This window comes from Mustela nivalis, assembly GCF_964662115.1.
Source record: "Mustela nivalis genome assembly, chromosome: 18".
Classification (NCBI taxonomy): Eukaryota; Metazoa; Chordata; class Mammalia; order Carnivora; family Mustelidae; genus Mustela; species Mustela nivalis.
In genome coordinates this window covers 41,112,259-41,125,356 of record NC_139037.1, presented here as the reverse complement: position 1 = coordinate 41,125,356, position 13,098 = coordinate 41,112,259, and the positions used below count along the sequence as shown (strand labels likewise).

The 13,098-nt window shown below is 41.2% G+C and overlaps 1 protein-coding gene across 1 annotated transcript in view; it reads right to left on the bottom strand.

Moving 5' to 3' along the window:
• Positions 1-12,879, bottom strand: part of GARRE1 (granule associated Rac and RHOG effector 1) — a 71,191-nt gene extending 58,312 nt beyond the window's left edge. Inside the window, 2 exon segments of the mRNA XM_082708619.1 lie at positions 838-892; positions 12,811-12,879. The gene's annotated coding sequence lies outside the window, so the exon portion shown is untranslated.
• Positions 12,880-13,098: the final 219 nt, after the last annotated feature.

Here is a 13,098-nt window from a genome sequence, read left to right as displayed (position 1 = left end):
AGGTCATGATCCTGGAGTCCCGGGATCAAGTCCCACATTGGGCTCCCTGCTTTGCAGGGGCTCTGCTTCTCCCACTGACCTTTCCACTCTCATGCTTGCTCTCTTTCTCAAATAAATAAAATAAAATCTTAAAAAAAAAAGTTTTAAATGCACACAAACATGCACAGAAGCACCTGGACTTATCCCTTCTGTTATTTTTTTTACACAGATTATTCCTAATGCTTAATGTTTTCCTAATGCTTTCCCCCCATATTTATCGGCCTGAAGGGCTAAAATATGTTCAATCCATTTAAGGACATTTCTGTATTTTCTTAAAAAGAATTTTCACTGGGAAAATACTCATCATGTATGGATCCATTATTCATATACACTGTGGAATCCATATACATTGTAAGGACCCCAGAAGTTAGCTTTAGCCAAAACTTGTAAGATTTAAGTACTTTATTCGTAAGTTTTAATGCTGCCTGAAGAGTTACAAACACATAGCTAAAAAGGACATTTTAGGAGATAAATCACATTTTCCCAACACCACAGTAGTTTGCTAAAATTCTTAATAGATTAAAACTGAAGTCAGACCTGATTATGTCATTTAAAACATTCCTTTCTGCAACCCAAATTATTAGCAATCCAATTTCACACGATAACAAAGAACATGCTTGAAACTAGACAAAGATTAAGTATAAAAGGGTTTTCTTATACCCATAACTGACAAGATATAAAAAGTGGTCTAGTCAGCCTAAGAATATCTGAAAAGCTTCCCTTTATAGAGAATATTGCGGACAAGAGAGTGACCCTGGGGGTCGGCTAACTGGGTGGAATCCTGGCTCTGCCACTTACCAGCTATGTGACCTTGGGCAAGTTCTTTAACCTCTCTGTGCCTCAGTTTCGTCGTCTGTAAAATAGGGTTAATAACAGTAACTACTGTTATTGAGTTCAATGAGTTTATACACATAAAGCACATAGGATAATATCTGGCATATTCTGAGCACCGAGTATTTGATGATCTTGTATTATTATTTCCGCACAATAAGTGAAAGTAAACAAGCCTTGTTAGCCCTGCTTGTCTGGAAAAGAGTATAGACAAAGGTCCTGTAAAGTCACCCAATCCCTGAACTGAGTAGAAAACTATGTATCCTAGGGGAGGAGGCATCACATGCTTCAATGATGTGATAGCTATGATTTGTGAACACAGAGAATATTTTAAATCCATTTCAGGCATTAAGCCAACAGAGAAAATGGGAACGAAGAGTAGTCCTATTGTCAGCAACAGGATGGCACAAAGTAGATTCATTTCAGGATGACAGTCTAAAGAAATAGGCACATGTACTTACCTTCCCACTGGCCCCAAATCCTGAAGACCTAACAGTAAAGACAGTCACAAGGCAATCACAACATAACAGAAATGAGAAGGGCCGAGGGACAGTCTTTTTAAACGCTGCCTACTTTCTGGAAGAGAAAGCAGAGGGAATTGTATGATACGACAGACCACAGCAGAGCCAGACACTTCCCAGAACATGCAGAGCCAAAGGCAGGCAGAGAGGCAGAGCCCTTTTTCCTGGAGGAGCTGGATCAATGCCCAGCTCTGAGCCAGCAGGTAAAGAAATCAGGAGTCGGAAATAGGTTCATCAACCTGACCTCCTCCACACTTCTCACTCCTGGTCATTCACTCAACCAACTCTTACCAAGACAAAAGGCTGTTGGAAAACAAGAATCTTTTCTCAATTAACTATATCATCAACCACTTCTTCACTGATAAGGATCACCAGACAGTAGGGAAAAAAACCCTAAAAAATCAAAAGACAATAAGGGACACCTAAGATGAAAAGCAGATCAGACTCCAGAAGAAACATACATTTTAGGTCCCTTAAAAGAAATTCCAACTGGTATCCTTAGAGAGATATAGGATAATGCATCCTTAAAACAAAAGCAAGCAAACATAAAGGAAGCAAGAATCAAGAAAGAATTCTTAAAAATAAGAATTCTGACTGCTAAGGTAAAAAAGAAGGGAAAAAATAAAATGATAGTAGAATAGGGTGTACATATTTGCTTATATATTTTGAAACAAGCAATGGAAGAAGAAATCAAAAACCAATAATAATGTTACCTATGTGGTATAGAGAAGAACAAAGGCATGGAAGGAAGCCAGAATTCTTTCAATCTACTTTGCTTTATAGTTTTATCTTTAGAACCAGGTAAATATTTTATACAATTAAAAGACAAAAGCAAGTAAAAAAGAAAGCAATCCCTAAAAATAAAAAGCAGACAAATGAACCTAAACTATCAAATGGTGGCATTACCACACAGAGAAGGATTACTTGAAGTTTATAGTTTTTTAAGATTTTATTTATTTATTTGACAGAGAAAGACATAGCGAGAGAGGGAACGCAAGCAGGGGAGGGGGGAGAGGGAGAAGCAGGCTCCCCACTGAGCAGGGAGCCTCATGCAGGGATAGATCCCAGGGCTGAGGGACCACAACATGAGCCAAAGGCAGACGCTTAACAACTGCGCCACCCAGGCGCCCCTACTTGAAGTTTCAACAGTGTTTTTTACTATACCTCTCTGGTGTTACTGTCACCAAAGGAGAACAGACACAAATACAAAATCAAAGAAATAAAAATCCTTCAAATCTTCATCTAAATTTGAAATATCAGTCTGAAATCAGGATTTACCTTTTAATTTCTTTTTATATCTTTAATTTCTTTGTACATCTTTACTGAAAAGACCTAGAAGGAGTCAAATTCCAGTTGTAATGAATGCCCCTAATATTACTGCCCACCAAAAAAATCAGAGCACCTTATAGAAATGGCTGATTCTAGATCTGAGGTCAGAAACAAAAAAGGTAAGACAGGAATTTAAGGTAAGAAAGCAAGGAACCCCTCTAATCTGCCTTGTGTCAAAAGGCTCTCAGTCAATCTGAAGAATAAACTGTATTAATGACCGACAATGGGACAATTTAAGCATACAAACGAAACAAAACAAAAAACCTCCCCTGGAGCAAAAATTATTAAATACATAAAAATTAATGAGTTTGGGGGGCACCTGGGTGGCTCCACTGGTTAAGCATCCAACTCCTGTTTTCTGCTCAGAGTCTGATCTCAGGGATTTCATGGGTCATGGGATTGAGCCCTATACTGGGCTACGCTCAGTGGATGACTGCTTGGATATTTTCTCCCTCTGTCCCTCCCCCGCATGGTGCTCTCTCTCAAATAAATAAGATCTTTAAAAAAAATTAATGAGTTTGGACTTGGCAATAATGTCCTGGATAAAACACCAAAGCACAGGGAATGCCTGGGTGGCTCAGTCGGTTAAGCAACTGCGTTTGACTCAGGTCATGATCCCAGGGGTCCTGGAATCGAATAATAAATATATTTATAAAATAAAAATAAATATAAATATAAATATAAGTCTTTAAACAGACAAACCAACCACCACAGCACAGGCAACAGAAGAAAAAAAAACAGACAAACTGTACTTCCTCAAAATTATAACTTTTGTGCATCAAAGGACGCTATCAATAGAGTGAAAAGGAAACACAGAATGTGAAAAGATATATGTAAATTGTACCTCTGAAAAGGATTAATATCCAGAATATAGAAAGAACTACCTATAACTCGAAAACAAACAAACAAATCCAATTTTTAAATGTGTGAAGGATTTCAATAGACATTTGTCCAAAGAAATCGATAAACACATGGAAAGATGGCTCAGCATCGCTAATTATCAGAGAATTGCAGGTCAAAACCACAAAGAGACACTACTACAAATTCATTAGGATGGATATTATTTAAAAAAAAAAAAAAACACAAAATAAGATGTTGGCAAAAATGTGGAAAAGCGGGAACCCTGGGCATCATCGGTGAGAATATAAGATGATAATGCCACTGTGGAAAACAGCAGGACAGTGCTTCAAAAATTTAGATATATAATTACCATATGGTCTAACAATTTCACTTCTCAGTATATACACAAAATAAGTGAAAGCAAAAACTTGAACAGATATCTGTATAGCAGTGTTCACTGTAGCATTATGCATAACACCCAGAGGGTGGAAATAAGACAAATGTCCATCAACAGATGAATGGATAAACAAAATGTGGTACAACCATAAAACAGTATATTCTTAAGCCTAAAAAGGACAGACATTCTGATACATGGTTCAACATGGTGGCGGTATCAGTGGTCTTAAGAAGGCAGAGATCATGGTCTCTACTTCCAAAGTCACAGACAGGTAACAGGATCATTAAGCACCCTGTTTCTCAAGCTCAGGTGGAGAGTGAAGAGTACAGGTGCGGGGAGAGTGCTGGATGCTTCTCTGGGGGAGCCTGTCCTTCATCTTTTCCATCTATTTAGAGCCTCTTTCACTATGTGCATGCACACGTGTGCACGAACACACACACACACCTCATTTCTCTAGTCAAATATGTTCATCTGTTCTTTCATTTTGGGGTTTTGCAACTTAACTGATCTTGCCCAAATTAATGATCAAGTGTAGATGAACCTTTCAAAAATGATAGATAAATGGCCGATAAAGCACACGAAAAGATGAGTGGTATCGCTAGCTGTCAGGGAAATGCAAGTGAGAACCACAAGATACCACTAACCACTGGGATGGCTTCATTAAAAAAGATAGACAACACCAAATGCTGGGGAGGATGTGGAGAAACTGCCTGTGGGAATACAGTCTGGCAGAACTTCACCAGATTAAACATAGAAGTACCAGATAACCAAGCAATTCCACACCGAGGTATGGTATTTTTTTTTTTTTAAGATCTTATTTATTTGACAGAGAGAGAGATCACAAGTAGGCAGAGGCAGGTGGGGGGGGGGGCGGAGCAGGGTCCCTGCTGAGCAGACCGCCCAATGAGGGCCTTGATCCCAGGACCCTGAGATCATGATCTGAGCAGAAGGCAGAGGCTTAACCCACTGAGCCACCCAGGCACCCCATTAGGTGTGGTATTTCAAGAGAAATGAAAAATACGTCCACAAAAATTCTGTATATGAAGTTTATTATTCATAACTGTTAAAAAAAAAGTAGAAACAATCCAAATGTCTATCAACTGTTGAATGAATAAACTAGATGTAGGAGAGCCATGTGATGGAATATTATTCAGGCATAAAAAAGGAGAGAAGCACTGATCCATGCTATAACATGTATGAGCCTTGGAGACACAGTGCCAGGGGAAAGAAGCCAGACACAAAAGGCCACTTACTACATATGATTCCATTAATAAGAAATGTCCAGGACAGGCAAACCCATTGAAATAGAAAGTAGATGAATGTCTACCTAGAGCTGAGGTGGAAGAAAAGAGTGGGAATGACTGCTACTGTATACAGGGTTTCCTTCTAGAGTGATAAAGATGTCCTCAAATTCATTGTAGTGGTGGCTGCAGAATTCTGAATATCCTAAAAGGCACTGAATCACATACTTTAGATAGATGAATTGTATGGTATGTGAGTTATGTTTCAATAAAGCTGTTAAAAAAAAAATAAAGATGAACCACTCCATAAACATTCCCTCTTCAGAGGAAAAAAACACAGAAAATTTTTTCTTCCCTCCAGTCCGTAACAATGTAAATCTCAATCTACCCTTGATAATACGGAGACACCACAGGAAATTCTTTAGGGAGATTAGTGAAGTTATTGTCTGTGAAGTTCAAAGCCCAACCATTTCCATGTTTTTTGTCAGTTCAGAATGACACGAGCCATATTTAGAAATGCACTCCAGAAAAATGCTTTGAAGAATTTTATTCTCAACATTCATGAATTTAAAATATCTATTCAGGCAAGAGAAAATGCCTGAAAGATTTAGTTCTTTGTTCTCTTAGTCCTAGGACTCTACTTTTTTGGCTCCCTTTATAAGAATATGTTATCACACACTAAAAAGAGTGAGACAATTTTGTATGGGAAGATGCTTGTCGTCCTACCTCTCCTCCCACCCCTCTGGCCATTCTCAGTTGCCACTGGGAGCTCCTCCTCCTCTGACCTGAAGCACTGTGGTTCCCCAGAGCTCCATGTTGTGCCTTGTCTGTTTCTACGACCAACATGGTCTTCCCGGGAGGATCCCTAAGTCCATCTCTCTAGCCCAGATTTTTCTCCTGTGCTCCACATCCCAAATATTCATTGGCCAACTGGACAGGTCCCCGAGTCAAGTATCCATCACCAACACTCTCCAGGCTCTCACTGTTCTTTTCCTGCCTTGGTGGACCATCTGCCTATAAACCAGAAACCTGGCAGTCACCTCTACTCCTCAATCTCCTTTACAGCCACTTAGTCATTTAATCATACCCCTCCTGCCTCTTTAATATCTCTCCAGTCTTTTCCTTTTTCTCTACCTTCACTGCCAATCTATAGTTTAGACCTTCTTTTCCTCTTGCTGGAATTACAAGATGAGCCTCCTGAGTGATCTTCCAAACTCCTGGGCTGCTCCCTTCTGGCTGCTGTGTGACTGTTCTAGATCTACCAAAATCACTTGCTCTCCTACTTCACATGTGTTACGGCTCTCCACTACCCTTCCCAACTGTCTTCTCCCACCCCTCTGCCCACCCCTGCAGTCTTCCCACTCACCGTCTACATGCTCAGTTCCCTCTGCCTGGCAAATTCTCCTAGTTTATTCTCACCCCTCCTGGATATCTGACCTAGAAATCACCTCCTTTGAGACACCACCTTGGCAAAAAGTGAGCTAGGAGGCCCTCTGTGTGCTACCAGAACACCTTGTCTTTAGCCCCGTCTTTGCAGAGTCGTGGCTGTATTGCAACATACTGTATCACGCCACCGGTTTCTGTGTTTCCCCACCACCTCCAGCCCTCGAGATCCCTGAGCTCATTCAAGATAGTCAAGGGTGTTAAGCATACTGTAAACATTCAGCAGGTATTTGTTGAATGATTGGCGCATCCTCAGTATTTATTTAATGGGATTTTGTTTTGTTTTGTTTTGCTTTTACAGCACTCATGGAGTCAGTGTTGCCATCCACAGAAGCAGCAGTTAAGTGCTAAAAATAAGCCTCTGTCAAATAACCAAATATAAATAAATAAATAAATACATAAATGAAGTGACTGACGATTTGCCATATTCACGAGAGTACTCCTCAAAAAAACAGACAATTCATTAAGGGCCAACAACCTGTCAAGCATTAAACTGAGCTTTAGAGACCTAAGCTCACTTAATCCTTGCTAGAACCCTAAAATAAAAACAGCTGACATTAACCAAATGGGTACTTGGGGCCAGGCTCTGTGCTGGGCACTTCATGTATTATCTAATTTAATTTTCACAATGACCCTGTGAGGTAGGTAAAACATCTAGAGAGGTTAAGTGAGTTTTTCAAGTTTTTGCCACTGGCTGAGGTGGAAGTCAGCTACAGAACTGGGTTTGGGGCCTGGTAATCTGAAGCTGCGCTCTCCACCGCACTATTCCACCTCTGTCGAATACCTAGACCTTGGCGTTCTGTTTATCACTCTTAGAGCGGATGGCTGAAAGCTGTAGTCTTCTTGGAATTGACCGGAAGTTGAGATGAAGTGATGGAAAGTAAAGTGATCTCTGTGTAGGAGGTCATACCCATACCTATTGCTGATGACACCCAAATTCAACTCTTTGCTCAAGACGTCTTCCGGCCAGGACCAGACTCATGAATAATCTCCTCAGGTACTTCAAACTTCACAAGTCACCCTTCCATTCCCTGCTCCTCCTGCTATATGTGCTTTTTTGGCTAAAGGCACTACCAGCCCTACCAGCCCTGAGCCTAACCATAAGATGTTGTCCCAGACAGTCGCCGTCTTGTTCCTTTGGCTTTCTATCTCTTACATTTAATCCTGCAGATTCTGTTCACCTCGTCTCCAGCAACTGCTCCATGAACGAGCTACTGTTACTGTTACATTCTAGATGCCTTTCATTTTCTCCTTTATATACACAGTGTTCAGCTTCCCAGGAAATAGCCTTCTGAAACAAGCAAGATCAAGACTGAGAGAAAATGCTTTCTATGAGGACCAGAAGCCAAGATGTCAGATGCTCAGGCCCCAGTTCTTTCAGTGGAAGCACACAGAAGGGGAGATATACTTCAAAGCTGGCTGATAGACAATAGCAAAATCTAACTGGGAAAACAAAAATGTATGAGAATGTTAGATATTGGAATAGAAACTAACAAATGGCTCCAAACCCAATGAACCAAACATTCTTTTTTATTCCAATTTACAAATTTAGAAGTCAGCCATTAATCCTTTAACACAGTGGTTCGCAACAAGTAGAGGAGAGGATCCTTCACACGCACCCAGTTCAGGGAACATCTGGCAATGTCTGGAAACACTTTTTGGATGTCACAACTGGGGGAGTAGGGGAGTGCTATGGGTAGAGGCCAGAAAAGCTGTTAACTATGCTACCACGCACAGGACAGCTCCCTTGTTCATTCAAAGCCAAAGAATTATCCACCCCAAGATGTTAATAGTGCCACTAGAGAAACTGCTAAACAAATGCTTCAAGCACCTTCCATGTTCAAGTTACCTAATGTATAAAAGGTTACTTCTTTCTGAGAAGATGATACAAACTTCTCCCTAAGCGAATCTCCCGCAAGTCCACAATATGATAAGAGTCATCAGGGGAAAAGAAAAGGGTAAATGCTAAATAGTGCTTAGAAAATAAATGCCATGAGTTCAGAGGAAGGAGAGCACCACAAAGGCTAAGGCCCTCGTCAAAGATCTCAGAGAGCAGAGAGGGCCCCTAGAGTCAGGGCTCCCACCTTGGAGGACCAGAACCCACCTTTCCAGCCTTACTTAGAACAGGTCCCTTTACCTTTTGCTTCTGCTAAACTGTTCACCCATGTCAGCAGCTGGGCCACAAGGCTACAATGTCCCATTCCTACTGTTACAATGGAGAAAAGCTCTCACCTACTACTTCCCCCAAAGCGCTGCGCTACAACTGAGCAGCATCCCACCCCACCAAGGGTGAGGAGGACATGTCATCATCTCAACCCAATCACAAAACCATGTTCCTATGATTCTTACAGGAAGGAGGCAGTGAAAAAACTAAGGAGGAAAATGTTTTAAATGGCTCCTGCCCTTGTCCTCTGCCACCTAAAATCAGTGCCAGAAGCTGCCTCATTTCCTGTAGTCGGTTGGTAAAAATAGGAAGTGGGGGAGGAAGTTCACAAAGCAGAAACAAAAGTAATCACTGCCTTGCTTCCTGAACACAAATCACCGAGCAAGGAGAGTATCATTAAAACATCAAAATGGAAAGGCAGGCATGGAGAGCCAAAGCCAGAGGAAAGGAAGTGACACTTCTGGGTCCACCAGGCCCAGATGACTTCCACACCCAGAGACTGCCCCCAAAGAAAAATATGTGCAAAACTGAACACTAGCCCATTAAACAGAAACAGTTCCCAAGAAATTAATAGTAAGCATGTTAATTTCAAAAATTGTGCAAAAACTCCAGAAACATTAAAGTTCTATCAGAGTAAAATATATCAATGAAAAAGTTTTAAAGAGGCCAAGATTATTATTATTTTTTCTGTTTAAGAAATGACTACTAAAATTGCTGTTAATGCAAAACAAAAACTTACCGAATAACTGATCAGTTGACCAAAAAAAAAAACCCCAAAAAAAAAAAAAAAAAAAAAACCCAAAACAAAAACCACAAAAAAACCTACTAAATAAAAATTCTGATCAACGTTCAAATCTACCATAGTTCAAATGAAGATGTTTCTATATGCCTCCTCCAACAACAGAGTCAACCCTGCGAGTGGTCCCTGAATGCTCAGAAATGCTCCGGGCACCCAGGATGCAGAGGGAGGGCCCTCCAGGAGCTTCTGGTCAAATGGGAGAACAAACTACCCCCACATGGTGACATGTGACCACCTCTTGTCCTGACACTTGCTCTGTAACATTTATCACCACAAAATAGGACATTCCTCTATAATAACAAAGAATGATATTAGTGGATCCAAAAAGCTTTTTTTTTTTTTTAAAGATTTTATTTATTTATTTGTCCGAGAGAGAGCACAACAGCACAACAGAGCAGCAGGCAGAGGGAGAAGCAGGCTGCTTGCTCAACAAGGAGCCCAATGTGGGGCTCAATCCCCAGGACCTCAGGACCCGAGCTGAAGGCAGACACTTAATGACTGAGTCACCCAGGCACCCTGAAAAGCTTTTTTATTCAGTTATCTACAAACAAGTGATAATTTAATTTAAGCAGAAGAAAAAATTTTCTAACCATAAAGTCAACAGAGTTAAAATTTAGTTTCAAAATAGAACAGGTTTTTTTTTTTTTTTTAAGATTTTATTTATTTATTTGTCAGAGAGAGAGAGCGCACAAGTAGCCAGAGAGGCAGGAGAGGGAGAAGCGGGCTCCCCGCTGAGGAAGGAGCCCGATGTGGGACTCGATGTGGGACTCGATGTGGGACTTGATCCCAGGACCTTGGGTTCTGACCTGAGTCAAAGGCAGATGCTTAACTAACTGAGCCACTCAGGTGTCCCTCTCTTGTACATTTAAAAGTGTTTATGACTCCTATTTCCTGATGAACTCCAAGCCCACCAAGATCCTTTGGCTTTATGGAACCGTCTTGGGTTAAAATGTGAAAATATGTGTATCTTAGAATTGAATAAACACGGTTCAGGAGCAGATATGCATCAAGCTCAGAGAAATGTAGTGAAACAAGTAAGATGCAGAACAATGTGTATATGGGCCCATTTGTGTAAAAAAACAAAGGGGAGAGAGAGAGATATACACCTGAGCCGAAGGCAGACACTTAACCAACTGAGCCACCCAGGCATCCCCCAAATAGCACAAATTGGTGGGGGAAAAAAAAAGATCGAGTGTGTTAACAGTTATACAAGATGAAGTGTAATTTTGTTTAAATTGAGGGTATTTTGGGGGTGAGGAGAAAAAGAGGAAGATCAAAGTCTAGTTTATTTTTTAAATAGTTAGTAGAAAAGTAGAAAAGTAAATGAAATGGATGGTAATCACCATATATTCAGTTTCATACCAAGAAAAGTGGTGAACATTTAGTGGGAGAAAAAGAATCCATTGCCGGTCCTGCTGAGGGCCGATCTAGCTATTTGTCGAATTTTCTGGTGATAAAATCAACCTGCTGTATTCTAAGGCTTGTGTTTAGTTTTCTTATAAAATCAAAAGAGTAATCCAAGGGGCACCTGGGTGGCTCAGTGGGTTAAAGCCTCTGCCTTCGGCTCAGGTCATGATCTCAGGGTCCTGGGATTGAGCCCCACGTCAGGCGGCTCTGTGCTCGGCAGGGAGCCTGCTTCCTCCTCTCTCTCTGCCTGCCTCTCTGCCTACTTGTGATCTTTCTCTCTGTCAAATAAATAAATAAAATCTTTTTTTTTTATTTATTTAAAATAAATAAAATCTTAAAAAAAAAAAAAGAGTAACCCAAAACCTGTTGCCTTTAAAACAAAACAAATATTACAACTTTTCAAAGAATTTTATTAGAGGAACACTCTGAGCCAAAACACTTTATTAAATAAAAATATTCCAAAGAAGCTAAAAGCAGAAGGTGGGGGGCAGTTGACACCGCCTTGCCAAGGAAAGGTTTATCTACAAATGACTACCACTTATCACCAAAGGATAAATGATTTTGGTTCTGAAGCTTTTGAAAAAGTTTGCTCAGGTGAAACCAGATTTTTGATGAACTAAAATGGTGCTGGACCATTAGAAGTTTTCACATCCAATACAGCCAAACACAATGAACATATTCACAGCAACAAATTGTGATGCTGATAGAAATCAGGGGATAAATTAAGGAGAATGACTTAAAGTAAATCCTTTTCTTTTTTTAAACTGAAGTATAGTCGACTGAGAAAAATCATTTTCTAAAAGCCACAAGCATTGAGGTAATTATTTCAAACCCAAAAAATCTACCTCTATTAAAAACCACGAGTTTATTTTCGTTAGTATGTTACAGCATGAAAAGGCCCTGATGCTCCCCAGCACCCCCCACCCCCATTCCCAGCAGCAGGTTACCATCATCTGACTTTCAGACTCTGCCGCTTCTCCACACCATGAGCCTTCACATACTGAGGCATCTACCGAGGTCCTACTATGTACATGACACTGCTCCAGGCACTGGGGGTAGCGGGGTGAATGAAACAGACATAAGTCCTGCTCTCTGGGAGCTTACAACCTCATGGGAGAAAAAGCTCATGCTTTTACCTTGTAGGTCAGATGCTACATGGGGCACCTGGAAGTACATGGGGCACCTGGAAGGCGACTGCCTTCGGCTCAGGTCTTGATCTCAGGGTCCTGGGGTCAAGTGCTGCATCAAGCTCCCTGCTCCATGGGGAGCCTGCTTCTCCCTCTTCCCCTGCCTGCTGCTCGCCCTGCTTGTGCTCATGCCCACACACTGTCTCTCTGGCAAATAAATAAATAAATAAAATCTTGAAAAAAAAAAAAGAAAAGAAAAGGTGCTAACAGTATCAAGACATTTCTTGGAAACAGGCACTGACAAAGTACAGTAGTTATGGTACGGGTTTGGGAGTCAGACTGACCTAGATACGAATCCCAGTTCTTAATAATTATCAGTTACGAGAATGGCACTTATTAACTCTACGCCTCTGTTTCTCTGAACTCTGTGCCTCAGTTTCTTCAGTACAGTGGTGAGGCTTAAGCCCATAAACCATAGCACTTGGCACACCTTGAGTCTCACTCAGAAACTGGGGCCATCTGCTCTGAAAGAAGCTGGACACTAGTCAGAGGAAAGCATTTTCTCTTCTAATGAAATACTTCACGCCAGCCTACCATTCATGGGGGGAAAAACCAAACTCTTCCTCCTCAAAATACCACAAATCTACCAAGTTTTTAAAAAAGATTACTTACCTTCCTGCTGTTCTGGCCCCAACTCTCAAGGTCCTGGCAACAAAGTAAAAGGAGGACTGCCTTGTGTCCTCCAGAGGGGAAGGAGGTCAAGGCTCCTCCCATTTCCCTGCCGGCCACTCCCTCCTGTGCCAGCCCCAAACTGAAGGAAGACAGGCAAGGACAAGGCTCAAAGCAATTGTGGCGGCATTCTCTGCGACCTTGAGACCCAGGCATGGGATAGGTCGTTGGGAACTGGGGAGAGATTGCTCTTCCCTTGCCTCCCTTGCCTAGGTTACCACAGCCTGCAGC